The sequence below is a fragment of the Ailuropoda melanoleuca genome, chromosome 6, assembly GCF_002007445.2.
Source record: "Ailuropoda melanoleuca isolate Jingjing chromosome 6, ASM200744v2, whole genome shotgun sequence".
Lineage (NCBI taxonomy): Eukaryota > Metazoa > Chordata > Mammalia > Carnivora > Ursidae > Ailuropoda > Ailuropoda melanoleuca.
Genome location: NC_048223.1, coordinates 57,942,826 through 57,967,172, shown reverse-complemented (window position 1 = coordinate 57,967,172; position 24,347 = coordinate 57,942,826). Strand labels below are relative to the sequence as shown.

The window sequence follows — 24,347 nt, the reverse complement described above, 5'->3', positions numbered from 1 at the left end:
GAAACAGAGGAGCTGAACACGGGCTTGACAAGGACGCCGGGCAGGGGGCATTAGTTCTCAAACTTCAGTGTGCGTGCACGTCTATCCTGGAGCTCTCCTAGGGCAGATGCCCAGGCTCCACGGCCTGAGATTCAGATTTATTCTCACAAACCACCCCAGGCGCTTATACGGAAGGCAGTTGGCGGCTCAGCCTTTGGGGCTCACTGGTCTAAAAGGCACTCAGAGGAGGAATACCCACCCCAGCTTGGGGACACGGGGTTGTAGGAGGGAAGTCTGGGGAGACTTCTTGGCACAGACATGCAAGCCAAGTGAATCTCAAAAAACAAGGAAGAGAGAGAATGAGAAGCAGAGAATAGACAGGACATTCCAGGCCAAGCACCATTGGAGCAAAGAAATTGAGGTGAAGACATGTCATGGGTCAGGGTGGCCTCCTATGGGCACATGACCCAAGTCGTCACACAAGCTCCGCGCTTAGAGCTTCGTGCGCTGTGGTCGCCATTTTGAAATTCTTCATTTTATCCTTGAATTTTTCTTTTGAACAAGGAGCCTGCAATTTCACTGCTCTGGGTTCTGCTATTTATAGACCAGCCCTGCTGGGGTCCAGGGCATGACAGGAAGCTTGGGTTTGAAGTGGGAGTGGAGTGGAGGTGGCTAAAGAGATAAGCAGTTAAGATCCCCAAAGGCCACATCGAGGAGCTCAGGCTCTGTCCCACAAAGGAGCGGGGTTTTCAGAGGGAACAGTGGTTAGGTTTGCATTCCATAAGGACAGCTCTGGAAGCTGGGCCAGGCGGGTCTGCACATGGACACTGGGGGCGGCCAGGAGGCTGTGAGGACCGGGCCGGGACACCAGGGGCAGCTGGAGAAGAGATGGTGGAGAAGAAATCCATGGTGAGTGTTTGGAAGTGGAGGTGGGGTGAGGCAGGGAGAGAAGCCAAGGAGGACTCCCAGATCTCTGGCCTGAGCGACTGAGTTGTGTGTGCTCCCACATTGCAAGTGCTTTTGTTTTTCATTTCCTTATCTGGGATGGTGTTTACCATAAGCACATGTCAGCCTTGTTCATATTTGTCAATAAGAGCTGCGTTGTAATATAAAAATAACTTTTACCCTTTAAGCAAAAGAAAAAAGATGGGGAAAAGGGGACTCTGGTCCCAAATTCATTCACCTGTCTACGTCCCCGGTGAGATGTCCAGTTCGTGGGTGGGCCTTGCAGAGTGGCCCACGAGAGTCATCCCTAAAACTCCATGCTGAACAGGGAGATTTCCCAATAGGCCTGCAACTGTATTTGCTTTTTTCTACCCTGAATACCAATTATTTTTTCCTTTGGCTAGAAACCCAGCACTGACCTTGAAAATATCATTCGTGTTGGTAAACACACTGGTTGTTTTACCAGACGTGGAAATCTGTGCTTTAGCTGTGACCTCAAGACACCCTTGCTCCAAAAACAGCCGCCGACAGGTCTCAGCCCAGATGGGCAAGCGTCCCGTAGACCTGAGGCTTGGAGAGAAGTAGTCTAAAGCTAATGCATTTCTCTGAGCCCCTTTGATCTAGACTCAGGCTGACAATCCTGGGAGGCCAGACTCGCCCGGAGATTTTCAGGCTTTTCCTCGGATTCAGCGGGCTGTGCTTGAGAACGGTTTTCCCTCCGGCATCTTGGGCCTCGGGCTTTGAATAACTTGATATTACAAATTAAAATCACCCTGAAATATGAATGAAAGGTTTTAAAAAGAAAAGAAATTAGATTTTGTTCCAGTTAGACCTCTTGAAATGGGCAAACAGGGGCTGCCTTGGAGCCGGCTTATTGACTTGCAAGATAAACTAAATTCAGCAAAGAAAAAAAGCCCAAATCAAGCAGAAATCACAGAAGGCATTGAGAAAATATTACTTTTAGTAAATAATAATTATTCAGTTTTTCAAATACTCTAACAGCATTTTTCCTGTTCATAAAAATACACATGTAGACTATAGAACTTTTAAAAATGTAAATAACAAAACTGCCCATAAACCATCACACAGAGATAATATTGGGACATTTTGAGGTGTCCCCTCTCAGCCTTGTTTCTATGCACATATTTATAAATTCTTTCAAAGTCACTCGGTCTGAAGGTTTTTTTTTTTTTCAGAGAGGGAGAGAGAGTGAGGAGGTTGGGAGGGGCAGAGAGAGAGGGAGAAGCTTAAGCAGCGCCGAGCCCAATGCAGGCTTGATTTCACAACCTTGAGATCATGACCTGAGCTGAAATCAAGATTTGGACGTTTAACCGAATGAGCCACCCAGGTGCCCTGCTCTGAAGCATTTTAAAGGTAGAGATTGTGGATTAAACTATAACATTCATTGGAAAACCAGGTGAGTTAAGTGGCCATATTTTAAAATCATTTTTTTCCTAATTAAATAAAGCATACCCAGTAAAAGAAATGTGTAAAATACAGAAAAGCACAAAGGAAGACAATAATAGTCACTTGAATTTCAACCAAAGAAAACTATGATTAATGTTTTGGTATGTACCTTTCAGTATTTTTTTCCTTGTGTATATGTGCCTTTCTTACTTATTAAAAATAGTAAAGAGTATAGTCCAGGTTACTGTTTGCATTTTTCATTTAGTGATACAGAAAAGAATATTTCCTTTAAGAATAAATGTTCTTGGGGCGCCTGGGTGGCACAGTCATTAAGCGTCTGCCTTTGGCTCAGGGCGTGATCCCAGCATTCTGGGATCGAGCCCCCACGTCAGGCTCTTCTGCTGGGAGCCTGCTTCTTCCTCTCCCCTGCTTGTGTTCCCTCTCTCGCTGGCTGTCTCTGTCAAATAAATAAATAAAATTTTAAAAAAATGAAAAAAAAGAATAAATGTTCTTCTACCTGATTTTTAATGGCTACCTAGACCCTATTCCTCTTTATAGATGCGTAATTATTTACCTAACCAATCTCCTATTGGAATTTATAAGTTGTTTGTAATTTTTCATATTATAAACAATGTCATGGTTAACATACTTATGAATAACATCTGACTATTTTCTCATAACAAATTCCTAGAGAGTAAAATTGTATTAAAGGATATATGTGTATATATATATATATATATGTTCAATAGATAATACTAAATTGCTTCCAGAAAGGTTCTACTAATTTATACTTTCACTAGTCCAAGCTTTTGAAAACATGGCTTAGTGGCAATTTAATTATCTCTGCTTTTCCATCTGAAACAATTAAGACAGAAACTAGTATCATGGTGAGCGTGACCCAGCGAATCCTTGAGAAGAGTCACCATCACGTCAATCCGGGATATATTTAATTCACGTGTGCTTAGTGTGTGAGTGGTGTGGACTGTCTTTTAATTCTTACGACATCTCCCCAAAGAATTGTTTTTTAATCCCCACTTTTAGATAAGGAAAGCGAGGCTCAGAAACCTCAGATCCTTGCCTTTTGCATCCATGACACCATGCTGTCTCCATGACCATAGACTCGCGTGTGGCGGTCCAGCAGGGATGCAGTCAGAGAATCCTAGCCCGGGACCCGGACCTACGAACACCAGGCACTTCAAACCTCGCAGAAACACATGCTTCACTTTAAATAAGTCAACAGGATAAGCATTCGCCTTTCTGATACGTGTAACATAAACACTCTTGTTCCTGGTTTTTTTTTTTTTTTCAGGTAAAAAGATCGCCAAGGTTTTGTCCTCCTCTCCTGGAGGCAATGAATGAAGGAAGGGAGGGAGGCTGGGGAAGGGAGAGCCAGCTCGCTCAGAGGACCGAGCAAGGTGAAGGAGCCTGTCTTCCAGGTCTGTGCTGGCAGACCTCCCGCTCTGAATCAGAAGTAAGGAATTTGCTTTGGTTTCCTGACTGGGTTGCCTTGTTTATCAGCCACAGGGCAAGAAACATGCCACAGCCATGAAGTAAAGTTGACATGTCATCCTGGGGGAAAGGGAGTGATTCCAGAGGCTGAGTCACTGCTGTGTTGCAGGTACAGAATGAGGCACCCTACAGAAATTCCGAGCCAACTGCCAGACTGCGGGCTGCAATAACAAAGGGAGACAGGTCTACGGGTGACCTAACACACTCTGAGTATTTTGAAATTCCTGGGTTGTAAAAACGGAGAATGACAAAGTTTCAAGTAGATCTACGTTCACTCTTCCTTCGTAACAGGAATCAATCCCACGGTTGCCTAAAAGTTGAGCATTTCATTAACAATAGTGGCAGCCGAGGCAGTGATTTATCGGGGGAAGGTGTGTCCGTGTAACTGCAAATTCCCCTGCATGGGCTGGCGCCTGAGCTCTTCCCACTTTTTTCCTGCCTTCTCCATCAACTGTCGTTGCTGACATCCACCCATGTGTTGTTCTCTGAAAAGACGGAGGGCCAGCAGCGAGCCCCATAGCATGCTCAGCAAGTGCCACGGAGAGAGGACATCAGAGCTCGTCCTGTCTAGCCAGAGACCTAAGCAAAGCTGCTCGTGATTCTGTCACTACACCTGCAGTGCCCCTAAAGGAGCCTCCACCACCTGCTTGCTGCGTGACGGAGCTGGAAGCTCATCACTCTACGCCTCAGTTTCCTCTTCTGTAAAATAGGGGCAAGAATAGGTTAAGAAAAGGGGGGCTCCTGGGTGGCACAGTTAGTGAAGCATCCAACTCTTGGTCATCTCAGGGTCATGAGATCGAGCCCTGAGTCGGGCTCCGTGCTGGGCATGGAGCCTGCTTAGGATTCTCTCTTTCCCTTTCCCTCTGCCTCTCTCTCAAATAAATAAATAAATCTTTTTTTTTTTTTTTAAGAAGGGATTAAAAAAGGAGGGGACACTGGCCACTGGCCTGTGAGAAGGATCCAGAAATGCCAGTGTTGTATTGCTTCTCGTTCAACCCCAGCTGCTTCATCTGCCACCTCCCAACATTTAGCTGCCCTTCATCGAGGGGATGGCAGGGAGAGCTCTAGGGTAGGCAACAGAAGGCATCGTTTTTGTTCAGACTATTATGTATTGCTTACCTGTCGTATGCCCTTCATACCAGTAAGCGTAGCAGTGGTAGTAACAGACAACCTTACTTCGTGCTCAGCATTTTATAGCAACTTAATCCTCACAATACCTTGTTGACATAGGTAATATTATTCTCCTAATTTTACAGTGAGGCTTAAAGAGGATATATCATTTGGTCAAGTTCCCACAGCTTGTAAATGTGAATTCCTGGAACTCATCCAGGAGAACTGTTTCTAGAGCCCGTGATCCTAACCACTATTCTGCCTCAACTTTTCCAAGTTGCTTTTTGGCCCACCAGGACCTTATTATTTGATCAGTGGGTGTTCAGGAGGCCTGTTCAGCATATTTTGGGAGGAAGAGCTGCCCTTCTATTCCAGAAGGTTCCATCAGAGCTATAGATGAAAGGGCCTTTGGCTACGATCATCCTGTCCCTCAACCATAGAGCTGATGGAGGACAGTCAGACTCTTCCCCTTCAATTATTGTATACGCAACAGGAGAAAGAATTTTTCTACTGAAGTTGCTTATCTGGGGCTGCCAGGGGCCATATTTCCCAAGGTGTGGACAGGGCCTTCCTTTGCTGGAAAGGAATACGATCCATAGATAAACAGAAATAAAATATGGATGGCTACTTAGAATCCCTAGTTCCAGTTCAGAGACCCTGGTTCTCTTCATTACAATGCTTCAACTCCATGATCAACCCAGTGCTTCAACTGTGTAAATCAATAGCCTCATGTTTGAGTGTCTGTGAGCTCTGTTCTTTTTGTTGGCAATCAAGGAAGCAGGGAAGGGGCATGAGGGGAAGCTGTAGACAAAAGGTGCACAGAAGTGAAGTCAATTACTTTCAGTGAATAAAATTGCATTAGAGACAATATTTTGAAAAGTCAAGTTAGAAGGAAATCATGTTAGAAACAGAACACACTTGAAAAAGCATTTCATGCAAACCCCTCATATTACAGATGTGGAAACAGATTTGCAAACGGACAGGGTAACTTGCATGGTGTTAGGCAACAGGCTGGGGGTGAGCCCGGGATTTGGCTGAATTCAGGTGATCTCCCACTTTCCCAGGACTCTTCCTGGCACCTGCCCTACCTTCCCAGATAGGTAGATGGAAAGGAGATGAGTGCATTACAGATGAATGTATAGACAATGGGTAGGTAAATGGACAGATAAATTGGTAGATGGAAAAATAGAGGCTAATAGATGGGAAGAGAGAAACAGATTTAGCAGAAGATTTGATCATATAATAAAAGCCATTGGAAAATTGAGAATAAGCTAAGAAACGGCATAGTCGAAAAAACACCAGACTAAGAAAACATTCCAGATTTTACGTCTGGTCCTGCGCTCACTAACTTTGTTGACTTGAACGAGTCCTTGAGCTTCTGTGAATCTCAATTACATGTATAAGTTGGTCATAAATACATTGTGAAAAAGCATACATGTGAATCCTTTGTTAATTGTGAAGTTTTTTTATTTTAAGATTTGTTTATTTATTTTAGAGAGAGAGAGAGCATGTGAGCAGGGGGTGGGAGAGGAGGGAGAGAAAATCTCAAGCAGACTCCCTGCTGAGTGAGGAGCCCAATGCAGGGCTCGCTCTCACGACCCTGAGATCATGACCTGAGCCGAAACCAAGAGTTGGGTGCCCAGCCAACTGTGCCACCCAGGTGTCCCAGCTGTGAAGTATTAATGAATGTAAGACATTCCCATCCATTTATGAAACTCCACTGTAATCATGTGTTCAGATTTAGACGCTCCTTGGGACAGGGATCATCCTTACTTCCTTCTGTATACCAATGCCAGACACTCAATGGGTATTTTTAAGGTCAATAAACAAAGCAATAGCATTGTTTTTGTATAAGTGCTCTTCCTCACCACCTGATCCAACCTAGCTCATGGGCTCATCCAATCAATACAGAGTTTCAATTAAACCAAAAATGACACATACCAAGAAGGACATGAGGGCAAGGGGAAGGCCCATGATTGCCCTTGGCCTGCAGCCTTTCATCTTAATAAACTCTGAGGATTGGTCTATTCTTCTGAATTGCCTGTAACCTCTAACCCAGTTCTGCTTGTTTTTTTTTTTCTTTCTTGTAACACATTCACGTTCCCTACCATCTTGGAAGTGTCCTCTAAACAAAAATACACTTGCAGAGAAGAAAGACATTAGAGCCCTACTTCACACAATCATGGAAGTTCATTCAAGTTACGTTTCAGATCCAAATGTAAAAAAAAAAAAAAAACCCAAAACCCGCCAAAAAATAAAAACCTTTCAAACTTTCTGACCATGGAGCAGGGAGAGATTTTTTAAAACTAGACCAACCAGAAAAACAAAAACAAAAACATGACTCATAAAAGAATGACTGATAAACTTCATTAAGCTTTGAAATTTCTGTTCATCAGAAGATCCCACTCTCCAACTACAATTTAATTAAGTTAAACATGTGTTGGTGTGGGTCCCACTTGGGTATCACCACCCCTGAAGTGAGGTGCTCAGCCAAAGGTTGTCACCACACTCAGGATAGCAATAATTAGGATGTCATAGTCCTGGAAGGATCTTACTGTTCCCATTAGGGATTTAGCTAGATGATTTAGGGACTGGGAGATGGAGTTTGGGGGAATGTGTGCAAATCCTTTGCTACCAATGGAAAAAGAATTTAATACGCATGACCAAACAGGTGTTATGAACACCTTGAGAGCAGTGGAGTACATCTTCTTTCTTTCTAGATCTTAAGAGCCTTGGGCAGGGTCTGGAACAAAAAAGGCCCTTCGTACATGAAGGGACAAAAGATAGCATTGTCCTCATAGAAGAAAGCTATTTCTTAGCTCAGTTTCACCAGGGACTTCTTACTCTTTCGTGTTCATTAACCTATGGCTGTCTTCTCCAGGCTCTGTTGGTTATGAACATTATCTCTTCCCCGCCCCCCCCCAAAAGTGATCAGCAGAACACCTCAATCACAGTGACATCTACCCTGTGTTTTACAGTTTGTGGACTAGGTCCAACCTTGTGCAAACATACCTCTCGCTTCTGTGTTTGATCTGACCTCCCAAACGCTTAGACCTCGTGAGTGAGGACTCCGGCTCCCAATATTTGTCTCAGTCCTTTCTCCAAGTTTGAGAAATGGTTCGCAGCTATGAGGACTCCACCCGCCACCGTCCACAGAGCCCTGCTTATGATGGGCTAGCCCGACAGGCTTTGCGGGCATTGCCTCATTTCGTCTCGCAGCCACTGATGAGGTAAGCACTATTTTTGTCCCTATTTGACAACTGAAGAAACCGAGGGACAAAGAGATGAAGTCATGTGCCCGCGGTCACGCTGCTGGCACGTGGCAGACTGAAGACCAAGCCGCCTGACTCCAGAGCTCTCAGGCTTACCAGTACCCTCAACTACCTCTCCTTAGGCTGTACTCCTTTGCTTGTCCCTCTTGGATGCTCTATGTCCCTCAACCACTGGCTTTCACCCCCTCGCAGCTTTGATGAGCTCTGAGCTCTAGGTGATAGCGTTGCCTCTACCAGCCTGCACCCCCAAGAGTCTCAAAACAGACAAGGCGAATCCTCAGAAAGCAGCTGGATGCTGGGGCGTGCCCCTGAGATCTCTCCTTCAGAACGGAGGCTCTCATTCCCCCAGCTGCTAGAAGGGTTGGCTGCTGAGGGCTCACAGCTGAGACTCTTTCCAGGAACCACTCTTGCCTGATGGGAATCACCAAGATCCCCCACCCTACACATTCGCCTTTCTGGGAACAGGTGGCCGATGGTTGGAGGATGCAGTGTGCAAGCCCAGGCTTCTAGCCTCAGCTGGGCCAACTCCAAAGGGCCATCCTGACTCCAGACCGATTGCAACTGCTTTCGAGTTCCAGCCCTCCCTGTCCCCAGGTCTGCTTCCTCCACTCCCCAGCGGGCCCTAATCCCAGGAGCACTCCCCAGTAAATGTCCTGCATGCACCTTGCAGCCTCAGACCCAGATTCCCAGGAATCCCTCTGAACACCGAAGTTAATCAAACGTCTTTGAGCAACGCTTCATCTCCTGATGGCAGAGGGAGGCCTTGTGCAGGCGGTGGTCTCAAACCTCTCCCAATGTTGCAGTTTTCCTGCCCACCCGGTCTTTGGCACGGCCGTGTGCATGTTGGCTCTTTTTCTTTTATTCTTTCAGTTCACTAGAATTTTCTGGTGTGCATTACTGTGTCCATGAGATTCACCTACACCTACAGCCAACAAGAGGGCTGTGCTCTTCCTACAACTTTTCTCCTACCCCGGACAATGCCTGGAGTGTCCCAACCTGGACTCAAGTCGTCATGATCGTGCTCTCCACACAGCCCACGCCTGTGGGCAATGGACTTGCTTGCAATTTACGTGCATAAAACATAAAATAAACAGACATGGGCAGGTGTAGGGGTATCGCTGGGTCTTGAAGATGGAGTGTACCCCTACAGGTAAACCCAGAAGTCTTTGGCTAGTGTCCCATCTTCTCTCTCAGCTCGGACCCTCGTTTCTTCCATGTCAAGATGCCATAGTACATTCTGAGAAACCTCTTTATCTCCGACTTCTTTCACTCGAATCCATTGTGCACTCCGCTGCCGGATTATCTTCCTAAACGAAGCTCTTACCATACTCCTTCCTGCTTAACCACCTTTGTGCTCCCCACTCCCTACCAACGGAAACCACGCATGTCATCCTCACATCCCAGACCCTATCCGCCACGAGGCAGCCAGCATTTCCCTTTGTGATGTCGCTCGTTCTCTTTTGTTCAAATGCTCATCAGGAAACCTGACCCATATGAAGAGCTGTCAACGGTTCGGACTACACTTCTCTAATAACTTCGGCTCAGTCTCCCTTAATTTACAGTCGTTTGTATACTTGGCTTCTCTTCCCTCCAAGATTATGAGCAGCTCGGGAGGAGATATACTGCAAACCTTAGTGCTAGGACGGTACCGGACACAGAGTGGGCTCTCAGGAGGGATTCACTGAAGTGACTCATCATCTCCCAGGGGAAACAGAATTATTCTCCTCCCTTCTCCCCGCCTTTCTGCCAGTCTTTATATTCCCAAAACCCATCTATATCGACGTTATAGGATGTAATTATTTAGTCATGTGAAACATACAGCAACACACGGCATGTTGAGATGCTGTCCTGAAACACGCCTGGGGAGAGGGATGATTTACATGCTGAAGTAAAGCGGAGGGAAATGCGGTCACTGCTTTAACTTAATGAGGGAGAATTTATAACTTCGAAACGAAGATATTCAAACAGTGGACTAAGCCGAGGGTGGGGAGGAGTCCTATAAAATACAGCGAAGGCCAGAAATCAAAGATAAGCAGGTGGTACATGTATTAACAATTTTTAGGAAAAAAAGGTGAATATTCTTCTGAAGGAATTCAAAGCCTAGTGCACTGCCTTGTGTCCTTTCCTAGACAATTGGGCATGGGGCCACTCCTCCTGGCTTGTCGGGTTGGGCTCAGGGTCTGGCTCTGGGGGCTCTGACCACCTCTCCGGGCCAGTCGAGGTTGCTGTCCTATCCTGCCCCCCACTCCTGAGTCCCAGCTCCGCAGACAGTGATATCACTCTCTCACAGCACAGGCTACAAACGTAACTGCCTCCCATTCAAACACACTTCCCCTTATTTCCACGGAGTCTTGTTCCCCTGACAAATGTCTGGAAGCTTCTGGTAGGAAGTCAAGCTCAACTGAGCTTCAGCGATAATGAAAAAATGTTAGATACAAAGAGTTTCTTAATGAACACAGTGGTGGCTCTGAGTTGCATTTGGACCTGTTGACCTATTCGTCCTCCTCCGAGCTTTGGCCCCTCTGCTCTAGGTCATGGGCATTTCCCTCCAACGGCAGCTCTGTTCTCACTGGCTGTCAAATTCTGGAATTGGCCCCAGTGGTGAGAAAGAAGGGAGTTCTCTCCCCTACTTTTTCTAACAACTTGTCAAAACTGACACAGGCCTGGTGTTTAAACGTCAAGCCATCCAGGATAGGTAAGGTATTGAGAAAAGCTCTAGAATAGATTCAAAGTCAATGAGGGAACAAGTGTGGCTAATGGTATTTGTATGAAGGATTTGCGCACTGTGGAAATCTATCCCAATCCATGTTTGTCTGTAACATCCCTTGTTTCTTTATTGAGGAGTTGCCTTTATAAGAGAGCCTCTGATTCCAGACACACACGCGCACACACACGTGTGCACACACATCACTGGAAGCCCAGTGGTCACTGCAGGGTGACCTATAACCCCAACAACAACCTATAACAACAACCCATAATCCCAAACACCCACTCTCATGACCAACACTGCTCAGGCCCCGGGGCCACCTCCTCCACGTCCGTCCTTGAAGTAAAAGGCACTGCACCTGAGTACCGAGAAGGTGTGTTTGCACCACTGCTGACTTTGGAAAGGACCACGACTTTGGAGCGTACAGAGGATTAGAGCAGCAAAAATGCTGGGATAAGAAAAAAGACAAATTCTTTACCTTGTTAATTCTTCCCCTCCTATAGCAAGGATGTAATAAATTCTTGCATAATGAAGAATTATTTCTCAACAGTGCCAAAAGTCCACTGTCTTCTCTTCCCATTCTAATTCAGGGTTCTGGGGTTACATGAACAAATTACACAGTATGCGTGACAGTTGCGTATACATTTTTTTTAAAGATTTTTATTTATTTATTCGACAGAGAGAGAGACAGCCAGCGAGAGAGGGAACACAAGCAGGGGGAGTGGGAGAGGAAGAAGCAGGCTTATAGCAGAGGAGCCTGATGTGGGGCTCGATCCCATAACGCCGGGATCACGCCCTGAGCCGAAGGCAGACGCTTAACCGCTGTGCCACCCAGGCGCCCCTCACATTTTGGCTACCATTTTGCAATATCACATAACTTATATTTATTTAATTTTGTACACAAATATAGTTCTAGATAGAACATATCTGATGTGCAGCAAGATATGAACATATCTTGACATTAGCAGCTAAGTGAACTTTGCTAGAATTGCAAATAGTTTTATTTTTATAAAAATAGGCATGGAGATGAAATTAAATCTTCAATAGATATCTTTTGAAAACCTTCAGATCTATTTCAATAATTTTATTTTAACTTCTGATATTCACTAAGTAATTTGTATTTTGCGTTTTGGTCGCAATAGATAAATTTGACTATTTTGGAAGAAAAACAAGTTTTTTGAAAACATAGCTAAAATAATTAAATTTTTAGCTTCTCACATTAACATTAATCTACATATTGATTAAAATATATTCAAATTTTGTACATTTTAATATAATTACATTTACTTTTAATCTGTTAGATTATTGCTATCAAAGGAACACAGATCGTGAAAATCTTGATTATAAGAATATAATTAATGATTTTGTCGAAATGAAGGCAAGAAAATGAATTTTCTAAAATAAATATATAATCATTTGTAAGTTCATGTCTTTATTACTCATCCAAACATTGCCTGCCAAACAACATCCCAGACAGGCTAACAAAGGATCACATTCCTCCCCCTTTGATATTTTGCTAATTCTTCGTCATAGAAAAAACATAGCTCTACAATCATTTTTGTATTTTGTCTTCTGAAGGCATATCAAGGGGGAGGACAGAATATTTTTTAAATGGTTTATTGGCTTGACTTCTAACTTTTAAATAACTAGACATACAGTACAAGAGCGCCAGGCCGGGGAATGATAGGAGCGGGGAGCTCTCTATGGCTGCTGACCCCACGGTGTTTTCTAACTTTACTGAGTAGACACACCAGGACTGGCCCCTCCCAAGTGCTTTCATGCACTTCCTTAGTCCTGGCCATGAGCTTGGGGGGGCTGGGATGCAGGGAGGGAAGATACTGGCTCATGGTCCTAGTGTGATGACCAGGTGAGCGGTCCCTCACCCTGGCCTCTGGGACTCCAAATCTTTCTGCAAGCATCCCCACCACTTCCCGCTTCTCCCCTTCCCACCCCCTCTCCGTGGCAGAGGCTGACAGGCCACGTCTGCTCCTTGTTTATTTCGTAGAGATCCTCTGATAAGTGCTTTAATTGTGTCACCTGTTATATGCCTCTTTAAAACTACCTGCATCAATATATCTGTTATGGATTTCAAGCTCATTAAACAATCTCAACACGCCGTATGCTATGTGCAGACACTTGATAAATTACATTTTGGCCACAATGTATTGGTAAAACTTTTGAAACAGATTAAATGCTTAATACATTGCGCTGCATTAAGACATGAATTAATTAATAAATGTTGGTAAAACCACTCAATGTAATAGCATACAGGAAGTGAGAATATTGGTGATGAAGGCTACCAAAACATGGAAACACATACAACAGATACAACGGTAAGTGAAAAAAAGAAACATATAAAATTACACATATCGGGGGTGAGTGGGTGGCTCAGTCGGTTAAGCGTCTGCCTTTGGCTCCGGTCATGATCCCAGGATCCTGGAATCAAGCCCCACGTTGGGCTCCCTGCTCAGTGGGAAGCCTGTTTCTCCCTCTCCCACTCCCCCTGCTTCTGTTCCCTCTCTCACTGTCTCTCTCTCTGTCAAAAAAATAGATAAAATCTTAAAAAAAATAAAGATAAAAAAACAAAATTACACATATCATCTGTCAGAATTAGGTAAAAATTAGTATACACACAAAAACAGACACACACGAAAAGAAAAACACAGAAACTTACAACTAAATACTAATAGTGATTGTATTTAATGGTAGTTATTAATGTACTAGAGTGATTTTGTTCTTTTATTTTCTTTTTTCCTATTTTTAAAACAGTTTGGGATTAGGTTAGTTTCATACTGAAAACATATCACTTGTTTAGAATGCATTTTTTTCCTGCAAATAATAGCGATGTGTTTTGGCCCAGTTTCGTATGATCTGTGCTACCACCTAATCGTTTGCATGACATGCCCATCTCCCTGGCTCCGTGCCTTCTGTATGATGAAAGCTATCCTGACTGAGGAGACTCTCCGAAAGTCTGCCTGCTGTTGGCAAGATGTATTTTACAGATCAAGCACTTTAGGCTTTGTCTTATAAATTAGAAGGAGCAGAGATGAAAAGAACCAAGGGTCCTGAGGTTTTCATACAAACTCTGCCAACAGAAAAGTTCTATCACTTTCTAAAGGCAATGCTGTCCATCAAATCCTCCCTCCGGGACATGGAACCATACAACTTGGTCAGCGAGCTCCAGATAAAAGCCGCTTGTGATCAGAACGCCTCCTCTCTGTAGTGACCAGTGCCTCCGGGCACGTCATTGCTTCCAGGCCTTTGAGGGAATTCTGCATCCTCACAGGGATGTGCCAGATTGGAAGCCAGCCTTGAGGGCCGTAGAAACATCTGTGAGTAGCTAGGAAGAACCCCGCAGATACTGGGATGAGACTCTCTTTAGAAAGCCCTCGCGAGCCTGAGGTACACATCCGCTTCTCCTGTGCCTGTCTTAGGTTTTAAGGTCAGGAACCCTCCCCCAATGGTAAGTGACAAGAGCAGGACAGACTTGGTCAATGGAAAACTCATGATCTCTGCTGTCTCTTCCCATTCTTCCCCCTTCTTTCCTTCCTTCCATCTGAAAACCCACCCTGTGCCAGCTGCCGTCCCCAACACTGAGGACCCAGAGTCACATTAGACACGGCGGTGGCCTGGAGGAGCTCGAGGTCTACCCCTTCCCACTGAGAGTGTGGTCCCCAGATGGCCCAGAAGCTGGTGGGAAATGCAGATCCCCCCTCACCCCTGCTGGCCCCACCACAGACCTACTGACTCAGAAACTGGATTTTTAACAGGTTCCCCAGGAGACAGATAGGCACACAGAAGGTTGAGAAGCTCTGGCCAATAGAACTCTGGGAAGGCAAGCCCAATGTTTTTCTGAGTGCGGTTAAGAGTGGACCGTGTTACTTAGCGTTCACACGCTATTTTAGCTGGTTTTGCACACATCATGCAGAAGGACATGTGACTGTTGGAGGGTGCGCTGCTGTCCTCATGAGGACAGCCATCGCCTGTGGGAGCGGAGAGTCCCTCTGGGAAGCTTTGTGGAGGGGATGGACAGACAGGAATGCGGAGGGGAGAGGAGAAAGTGGGCATGAGCTTCTGTGGAGGAGTGGCCAGGGGATCGGGAGTGGGGGCCAAGCACGTGCACACAACCGTGGAGGTCCCGGGCCTGAGCAAACGAGTTTGAAGGGGTGCCTTCCTGGAAGCCTCATCTGAGCAGGACGTGCCTTCCCTTTCGGGCTGAGAAAACCAAATCGCTTCCCGTGCTTTGTCTCCTCACCTGCAGGTGGCCACTCAACAGATGAAGGCCTTCGAGGGCCCGGAATATGCCAGGGGCACGAGGGGCAGGAAATCCAGTGACCTCCTCTCCCCTCCAGTGCTGCTGAAAGAAGGGTCCTTGGGGATTGCAGAGACGTGCATTTTTTGTGTGGGGTTGTTGTGTTGTTGTTTGTTTTGTTTTGTTTTTAGAGAGGAAAGTTTTATTTGTGTTTGGGTCAACCTCCCTCTACCTACATAAATTAAACTTGAGACAATACACAGGTTTCAGAAAGATTGCTTCAGGCATAAAAAGGGTGCCGGAGTTTTGACCAAGCCCACACACCTCTTGTGTGCCTCCAGCCCTTATTGGCACCAAGAAGCGGCAGAAGTATCCAAGATAGGAGTCTCACCTCAGTCTCCAGAATGCCCAGACACCATCCTGGGCGTTCCTCATCACACAGGTGTTATAAAGAACGCCTGTGATCTTTCCTTTCTTTTGGTGCTCTGACTTTCCATTGCCTTGGGTGGAAACCAACTCTTGGCATGGGAAGTTATTAGGCGAGAGAGGCACAGATGAAGATTTATAAGTCTTCCTTCTATAGGAAACTATATATATATGGACAACATATTTCATATAACATTTCATAGAGCATACTCTATATTTTTTTGGCACGTGCAGAAAGAATTCAAGTACATTTGTTCTAGATGGGAATAAAAAAAGTGAGTTTCTTCTTCCCATAGTCTTTGAGGAAACAATTTATAAGTTGCCAATCTCTTGTATACGAGAGCTGTACTCTCCAAACTAAACACAGACCGTCAAGAATCAGCTGAAAGAGCCAAATCCTAGAAAAAATTCCTAAGAAAACTGAACGACCTGCTACAGGAGAGAAAATATCTGGGCCTGAGAAATAAAATCCCCTGAAGATTGTGTTGACATTTAATTGCAGTACACCCAGCACTGCTATGAAGACAAACTACACTGTTCTCGGGAGGAATATGGCTATTAGTCAACCTACGCTACACACGTGAGCCCAAGTACTGCTAAGTCAAAACCCAACAAAACCCATACTTGGCATCACAAATGCAGAAAAGCATATTACTGGCTGAAAATTGCTGTGGATTAAATTCACATTCATTCATCTTAAGCCCCATAATATCTTTTCTTGGATGTACTGGAAAATGTTTGACCATCCTGCGTCAGAGACTGTAGATTCATGCCTCTGCTTCTGCTGAAAGTTTCCAAAGGCTGACAAAGAGCCCGCTCTATCTGTTCGAGAGAGATGAGAGCCATCCTTTTCGAGAGAGTAAGCAACACACGTGCCTTCAGGTCTGTGTCTGCATATACCATGCCTATTTTGAGGAGGAACTGAGTTCCTGACAGAAAAATAACTTTTATTTATGTTAACACATTTGGGATGGCTTATGTATTAGTCAGCTCAAGCTGCTGTAACAAAATGCTGCGGTGTGGTTTGAACAACAGATATTTGTTTCTCATTGTTCTGGAGACCGGAAGTAAAAAGTCAAGGTGTCGGCAGATTTGGCTCTGGGTGAGAGCCTGATTCCCGACTTGTAGGTGGTCGCCTTCTTAGTGCTTCCTCAGGTGGCACAGAGAACGAGAGAGAGTGCGAGAATGCAAGCGAGCTCTGATCTCACTCACTCTTTTTGTTTCTTAAGATTTTATTTATTTATTTGTCAGAGAGAGAGAGAGCACAAGCAGAGAGAGCTGCAGGCAGAGGAAGAAGCAAGCTCCCCACTGAGCAAGGAGCCCTACTCGGACTCGATTGCAGGACCCTGGGATCATGACCTGAGCTGAAGGCAGACACCCCACTGACTGAGCCACCTAGGCGTCCAGTCATTTACTCTTCTTATGAGGACACTAATCCCACCCCACCCTTGGGGGCCTCACCTTCATGACGTCATCTAAACCTAATCCCTTCCAAGGACCCCACCTCCAAATACTATCATGCTGGGAGCTGGGGCCTCAACATATGAGTTTGGGGGGGACACAGACATTCAGACCACAACAACTTCCAGGTAGAAAAGATGGAGCAGGAACTAACATGGCCACGGAGGTTCTCAGAGCCCCGTACAACAGTTACCTGAGAAATACTCATTTATGCCCCCACAGAACTTCTGGGCGGCAACGTTAGTACGTCGCTTAGACACAAGCAACATCCACTCACCCTTCTACTTAAAATCACAACTTCCTGTTGTCTCTCCATTCAAGTAAAACATCTTCACGTGGCTGACAAGAACATCTGAAGTTCAGGTTTGTTACTTTTCCAACACGGTTCTCACCACCCCTCTGGTTTTCTCCCCGGCGACCCCACGCACTCCCCCCTGGAATGCGGGTCGCTGCCCCGGGCTTGTATTGGCACCTGTCTTTACCGCGGGGCCCGTGGAAAGCTGTGCGAAGGTGGGATTTGAGGTGGATAAAAGGACAAGTAGAATTTCCAAAGGAAGGGCCGGTGGGTGCACACGCACAGGGCGTGTGTGGCCAGAAAGCAGGCTTGGAGGCGCGAAAACCTAATACTTGGGCCAAGAATGAACAATCTTCTGTTTTACAGGGTTCCTGGGCAGCTAATCATGGATTTCCTGACGAAGAGGAATCGAGTCTAACTATTTTAAAGACCTCTTCCTCCAAGGTATCTCTGAGGGCACGTGACTAATGCAATCCTAGTGGTTAGGCTTCCTGTGTCTTACTCGAGTGTGCGCTCGGGAAAGTTCGCTTGATATTTTTCTTAGTTGTTTTCGCGGAAGAGGAGCCCCCGCACCTCCCCCGGGCTCTGCAGGGGTAATTTTGAAATGCGTACTAAACGTCCATCACACAGCAAGTAACCATCTGGTCTCTGAGCCCGATGTGTGCACGCGCACACGTGTGCGTGTATGTGTACGCGCGTGTGTGTGTGCGCGCGCGTGTGCACACGCGTGAGTGCATGTGTGTACCCGAGTGTGTGCGCCCGCGTGTGTGTGCGTGCATGTGCCCACGTGCGTGTGTGTGCGCCGGCATGTGCGTGTGCGCGCGCGTGCACGTGCGTGTGCGCACGCGTGCACGTGTGCTGGTCAGGCTGTGTTGGAAGGACAATGCAGCAGGGACGGGCCTAGTGAGCTGTGTTCCCAAACATGGGCAGTGTCTCGTTCTGAGGGTGACACACCACAGTGGGGTGCATTCCCGGGGAATGGCTAAAGCCAGGGTTCCCTTTCACTCACTGCAGACAGAGCATAAAAATATCTCCAGCAGGCATTTTTCCCAAAGGCCGGGGGGAGGGGAGGCAATTCACTTTCAGGAGAAATACCGCCTATCTAAATAAATGAAGGTCCCGCGGGGGGGGGGGGGGCGGAGGTGTCAGACTTCACTGGGGTTCATTTCCCAGCGTGTTTGGAGGAAGAGTCCGCAGTTGCTGTTGGAAGGTTGAGGTCTAACACCAATCTCCAGGGGAGGGAGGTCGACCCAGGGAAGGTGAAGTTCTCCTCCAGGCTAAGTTGCCAATTCCTCTTGTGAGGCCTGGGGCCTCCGCCCTGGCAGCTGGCTGTCTCCGGCCCCGCGCAGGGGTGGTGGGGGGACCGCTCTGGACAGAGCCTGGGCCCACCCACCCTGGCTCCTGCTTCCTGCGGCAGCCACTCGGGTGCCCACGCCTCAACCAGCCTTATTTTCAAGGCACCCAAAAATAACAACATTTGATACGGGGCCTCTGAAGGCTTTGGCTGGGGTCATGTTTCCAAATTCTTGACTCAAGTATTGTAAATGAGAACTTTTTTTTTTTTTTTTTTTTCCAGTCAGGCTATTTTTTCCCTCTTTCTTTTTTTTTTTCACGAGATGTTGGGAGAACCCCAACCAAGGAATCAGTGCTTAATGGGTCACAGGGTATAAATAGTAGTGTTGAGACCATAACACAAGGCTCTTTGTACTATCATGCAACTAAACCTAAAAAAAAAAAAAAGAAGAAGAAGAAGAAGGAAGAAAGCTTCCAAACAGACCAGACCAGTTAACATACCAGCATGGGGCTCTGCGGGGGTGTGCGGCATTGCAAGCACAAGCTACATTCTATATTTGTCCACTCCAGCCTTCCACTACTGACATCTATTTACAGCCTCCCCGTGGACACAGGATACCCTATTCATGAAATAGGTACTCACAAAAAAAAAAAAATCTGTATTTATTTTTGTGCTGCTGATAGTTCATAAACATAAATTAAAGCAAATAAAGTCAACCCCGAATGGGGAAACCCGAGCTCTGGGCTCACCTCCCCGGCCCCTAGCTCTGTGAAGGTCTTTTTGCTTGTCAGTGGGCAGGAAGTTTTCCTCATCCGTGAAATGGGGACAAACATACCTGTTCACTCAAAGTTGTCGCTAAATGACATGTGCTGCCGCTTTGAAAACTAAGAGATGGAATCTGGAGGCTTCTTGGCTTTGAGGCACTCTTTAAATATGAGATATTATCCTAATTAAGCTAAATTTTCATCATGGGGTCAGTGCTTTGATGAAGTTAAATGGGACGATCCAAAGGATCTATTAATTTGCTACCAGTCATTGTATTTGGAGACCCTGAGGGATCCTGAACATTGATTAATTATGACAGGCCTGACGGTGTATTTCTGGGTGATTATGGCAAGCGTTGGGTGGTATTATAAGGGATGCCAATTTTCATGTGACAGTGAAATTCATGGCTCTAACACGAGTACTATTATACCAGTAGAAGGGACCAGGCTGAGGGACATGTGACTTAGCAGCTGACAAGCGCAATAATTCTCAGAACTCTGTGGCTCAGAATGTGTGCTGGCTACTGAGAACTGGGATTTTAGAAATAGAAAGTTCAGATTACAAGCCTACTGGGCAGAAACTTGAACTCCTGGTGCTGGCCACATGCCCTGGGTATTCGGGGGTGGGCCAAGGTGCTGGCCATTCAGCGTCCTCTGTTTGAATTCTGAGCCTGTAAGCAAAAAGTAAATAATTTTTTTAAAAAATCATCTTTGGCAAAGAGCCTCTTTCTTCTGTGGACTCTCCTGCCGGGCTTCTCTGGCAGGATTTACCTCTGGGCTGCCACGATCACACCGTTCCATTTTTTGGTGGGTGGTACGTGGGGTGGAGAGGTGGGGGGGAAGCGGGGTGGAGGTACCACTTTTGTTCAAGTTGTTGGATTAACCAGAAAATGAGCTGGAGGACAAAACAGTGGGGGGCTGAGTGGGGTCACGCTGCGCGGGGGAGGTAACTGCACCTGCTAATGAGACGTAGCATTTCGGTGGCTGGTATTTGAGTCGGTGGCCGGGGGAGAGGAGCAGAGAAGGGTCCACGCAGCATTGCTTAGTCCTAGCGCTCACGCAGAACCCGGATGCACCTGCACTCTGATACCAGAGACCAAGGAGCACACACGGTGCCTACCAGGTAGCAGACACGGTGCCAACAAGCACTTTGCACAGATCGCCTCATCTGATGTGCACAGACTTCCTATGAGACCGGTGCTCTTCTTAAGCCGGTCCACACACAGGAGCAGAAGCTTAGAAGAAAGCGTGTCCAAGATCACACAGCTAGTGACGTCGTAGAGGTGGAATTGGAACCCAGACTTCTTGATATCAAAACCTAGGCTATTCCTGACTTGGCTGAACTTCTTTCTTTCCCCATACCTCTCACGCACAACACAATGCAGCTAGCACTCAGGCTATCTCGGGGGTGAAGTCAGAGAAGCCTCTGAGAAAAAAGGTCACAGTACCATACAGACCCCAGGACTGGCCCTGGAGGAGAGGGGTCCTGGCTCCTGCTCTCCTCCATGCTCTCAGTGCCCGGCAGCCCTGCTGGACAGAAATCGGGAATATCTGGGCCTGGAGCTGGGGACTTTTGATGTGAGATTTTAGCTTATTCTCTGTGCCATTAATTGATAAAAAGAAAACCTGCATTTCAGGACATTTGTACACACCCAGGAAATAGTATTTAAAAGGATCCTGGGGGTACCTGTGTGACTCAGTCAGTTGAGCATCTGACTTTGGCTCGGTTCATGGTCTCAGGGTCCTGGTCTCTACCCTGAGTGGGGCTCCCCTGCTGGCGAGGAGGCTGCTTGTCCCTCTCCCTCTGCCCCTCTCCCCACTCGTGCTCTTTCTCAAATGAATAACTAAAATCTTTAAAAATAAATAGAAATAAATAAAGGATCCTGATTGGTAAAGATGAAAATAAGCCTATTTTTCCCCTTTTTTGCTCATTTCATCTTCCCACTTAAATGGGAATGAAGGCAACTTTGTGGTTCCACTGGGACTCGAACCCAGGAGCTTCTGCGTGTAAGGCAGATGTGCTAACCACTACACCATGGAACCTGGACAATCAGTGTTTACTTCAAAAAGAATGTACAACAGTCCCCCTTATCCACGGTTTCACTTTCCCTAGTTTATTACCTGCGTGGGACCAATTGGTTGGGAAGTAAATGATCTTCCTGACACAGTGTCCGTGGCCTGATGCCAGGTCACAAGCCCACATCACTCATGTCACTTCATCTCATCTCATTGGCATTTCATCATCTCCCGTCATCACAATAAATACAATAAGATATTTTGAGAAAGGGATCACATTCACGTAACTTTTATTACAGTATATGCTTATAGTTGTTCTATTTTATTATCGTTGTTATTTATTGTTGTTGTTCATCTTTTACTGGGCCTGATTTATAAATGAAGTATGTGTTTATCATAAGTATGTATGGATAGGAAAAAACAGCATACACAGGGTTGGGGACTATCCCTGGTTTCAGGCATCCCCTGCGGGTGTTGGAAGCATCCCTCCGGGGTTAAAGGGGCACTGCTGTACCCTGTGTCTTAGCCTCCCAGGGGCTACCATGGTTAACTTCCTCAAGCTGCTGTGACCACAGCCCTAGACTCTTATATGTTGAACTTTGAGACACAAACTCCTCACCCTAAATCATGCCACCCTCTGCTCCTGCCTATAATTTCTGAAGGAAGATCAGTGCTCTGAAATCTTTAACCACCCCCCTCCCCCCACCATTGATGCCAATTCAACACAGCATCCCCCAGTAAACACCCAAGGAGGCTATCTCGGATGCTCTCCTCAGATTGATTGCTCCTATTTTCAGATCCCCCAGTCTGCTCATCTCTGCCTTCCTGGGTAGACTGAGAGCCTCCCGAGCGGCAGGAGCCCGCACAGCGCCTAATGCGCGCGAGTGAGCTAGTGGCGCTCCTTGAATGGGGGCCACAGCGGCGGAGCTGGAGAAGCAGCAGGGCCCGAGCAGCACAGGGGCAAACGCGGATCCTCAGCCTCACCCGGCACCTTGGGAGCCTGGACCACTTCCGGTCGGAGGTGCTTTTGCATCACCTCCCCGCATCCCGACCTAACTCCGAGGGGTCGGGGAGGACGGGACAGCTATGATTTTTGCCCAAGGAGTGTCCCAGCCTCACATCAAGTCACTGTTACTCTCTTATCTAGGCATTTGTCATCTTCTGCCAAGAGGAGCCCTGCTCCAGTTTGCGGAAATGAGGCATATTCGCAGGCTTGGAATCATCTTCCACGCCCTCTTCTCACCGTTGCCCGAAATCAGATCGGGCTCCAAACCTTATCAACAAAGCTCTTTGAAATTCTCACTGAGGTCCTTCTCCGCCCCAATCCTGGTCCAGTTCCACATAAGGGGAATAATGTAATAGCCTGTCCCTGACCTTAACTCCAGCGTCCCTGGGTTCTTCCGTTCTCCATCAGTATTGGGACCAGGGCCAGCTTTCTGACAACCACCCCTGGATTCCAGGCGCCTCCCTGTGCTTGAGTCTCTGGGCCCTTGGAGTCCCACCTTCCCCCATTTAGTCAAGCTGTATTCCCCATTACCCCCCAGTAATTAACCTGCAGTGACAGAAGTCACAGATTTTTCTTCTTGATCCCAAAACACATGCTGCTAATTTCTGCTCTGCCTGACATCCTCTTGCCTCCCCTCTGTTGTGCCTCCTCTTAGGCCTCTCTGGTGTCCATCTTCCGCACGAAGCCCTCCTAGTCCCTTCCACCCCTGTGTGGCCCGTTCCCTTCTTGGAACTGCACACCCTGGAGTGTAGACCAGGCCCTTCCGTACCTGCTTGAATGCCGTCTCAGAGCTCCAAATAGATTCCAAGTTCTTTCAGAATAGGGTCTTGAACCTTATTTATCTTGTGTTCCTCACATTACCTTGGGAGGGAAGAACTTACAGAAGCTGGCGCTCGGGATTGATCTTTGCTGAGAAAAATTAGGAACGTATTAATTAAGAAGCGGGAGACATGTCCTACTGGGAGAAGAAAGGGCTCGCCATGGGGGTTTTGTTGGCACTGGCTGCTGCCGCTACTTATGTTCATTTATACTTTTCTCTCTCCTTCTCCTTTCCCTTTTCCTTTGTGATCATCAACTCTCTCTCTCTCTCTCTCTCATGGGCCATTCCTTTACTGTAGGCTACGAGACCGCTAGATCTTAAAAAAATTATAACAACCTAAAATCCACCCTGTGGATTTTAATGTATAGATTGGATACGATAAACATTTGTCAAATGAATTCATTCATGAAGCTTCTGGTACCTAAATCCACAAAATCCCACACCACTAAAGCCATATGCCTCCTTCTTTGTTCTTCATGCCTGAACACCGGCTTTGCAAGGTTTTAGTCTTAAAGCACTTTACCTAATGGCTATCTCTTCTCTGTTTTCTCCTCTTCCTTCCACCTCTAGTCTGTCCTATTCCATTTTCTTGTGTCTTCTTAAAAGTGATTATCTGGCTTTTAAAACACCCTCTCACGGAGTCCCCTAATTATTCATTATCATCGTTGAATGTGAACACAGTTGCTATAGCAAGAGGCAATCCATGGAGATAGATCGGTGGGAAATGGACCACTTAGGGAATGATCTCTGTATATCCTATGACAAAAGTTCAACATATTACTATATATACTATGTGTATATATATATATACACACACACAACTTCTAGATGGCAGTTGCAGCATCAAGATGTGTGCGGGTACTGATCTCTCCCCTAAAGCACTCTTGCATTGACTCTGAACACCACCCAGGACCTACAAGGGGGCGGTCAGTGAACTAAATAATAATGTCCCAAGCCAAGATGCTGCACCTGGTTGGATCATGCCGCCATATGCCACAGCAGAGCTAAGAAACCTATGGGAGTGTCCCCTGAGAAGCCCAGGTAGGACTCTGGGAGAGGAAATGAGAAATAGTCCATAGGATAC

General features: G+C 46.4%; 1 non-coding gene across 1 annotated transcript; it reads right to left on the bottom strand.

Annotated features, from left to right (window-relative positions):
* Positions 1-21,391: 21,391 nt before the first annotated feature.
* Positions 21,392-21,464, bottom strand: TRNAV-UAC. Its single transcript has one exon. It is a non-coding gene; the product is annotated as a tRNA-Val (tRNA).
* Positions 21,465-24,347: the final 2,883 nt, after the last annotated feature.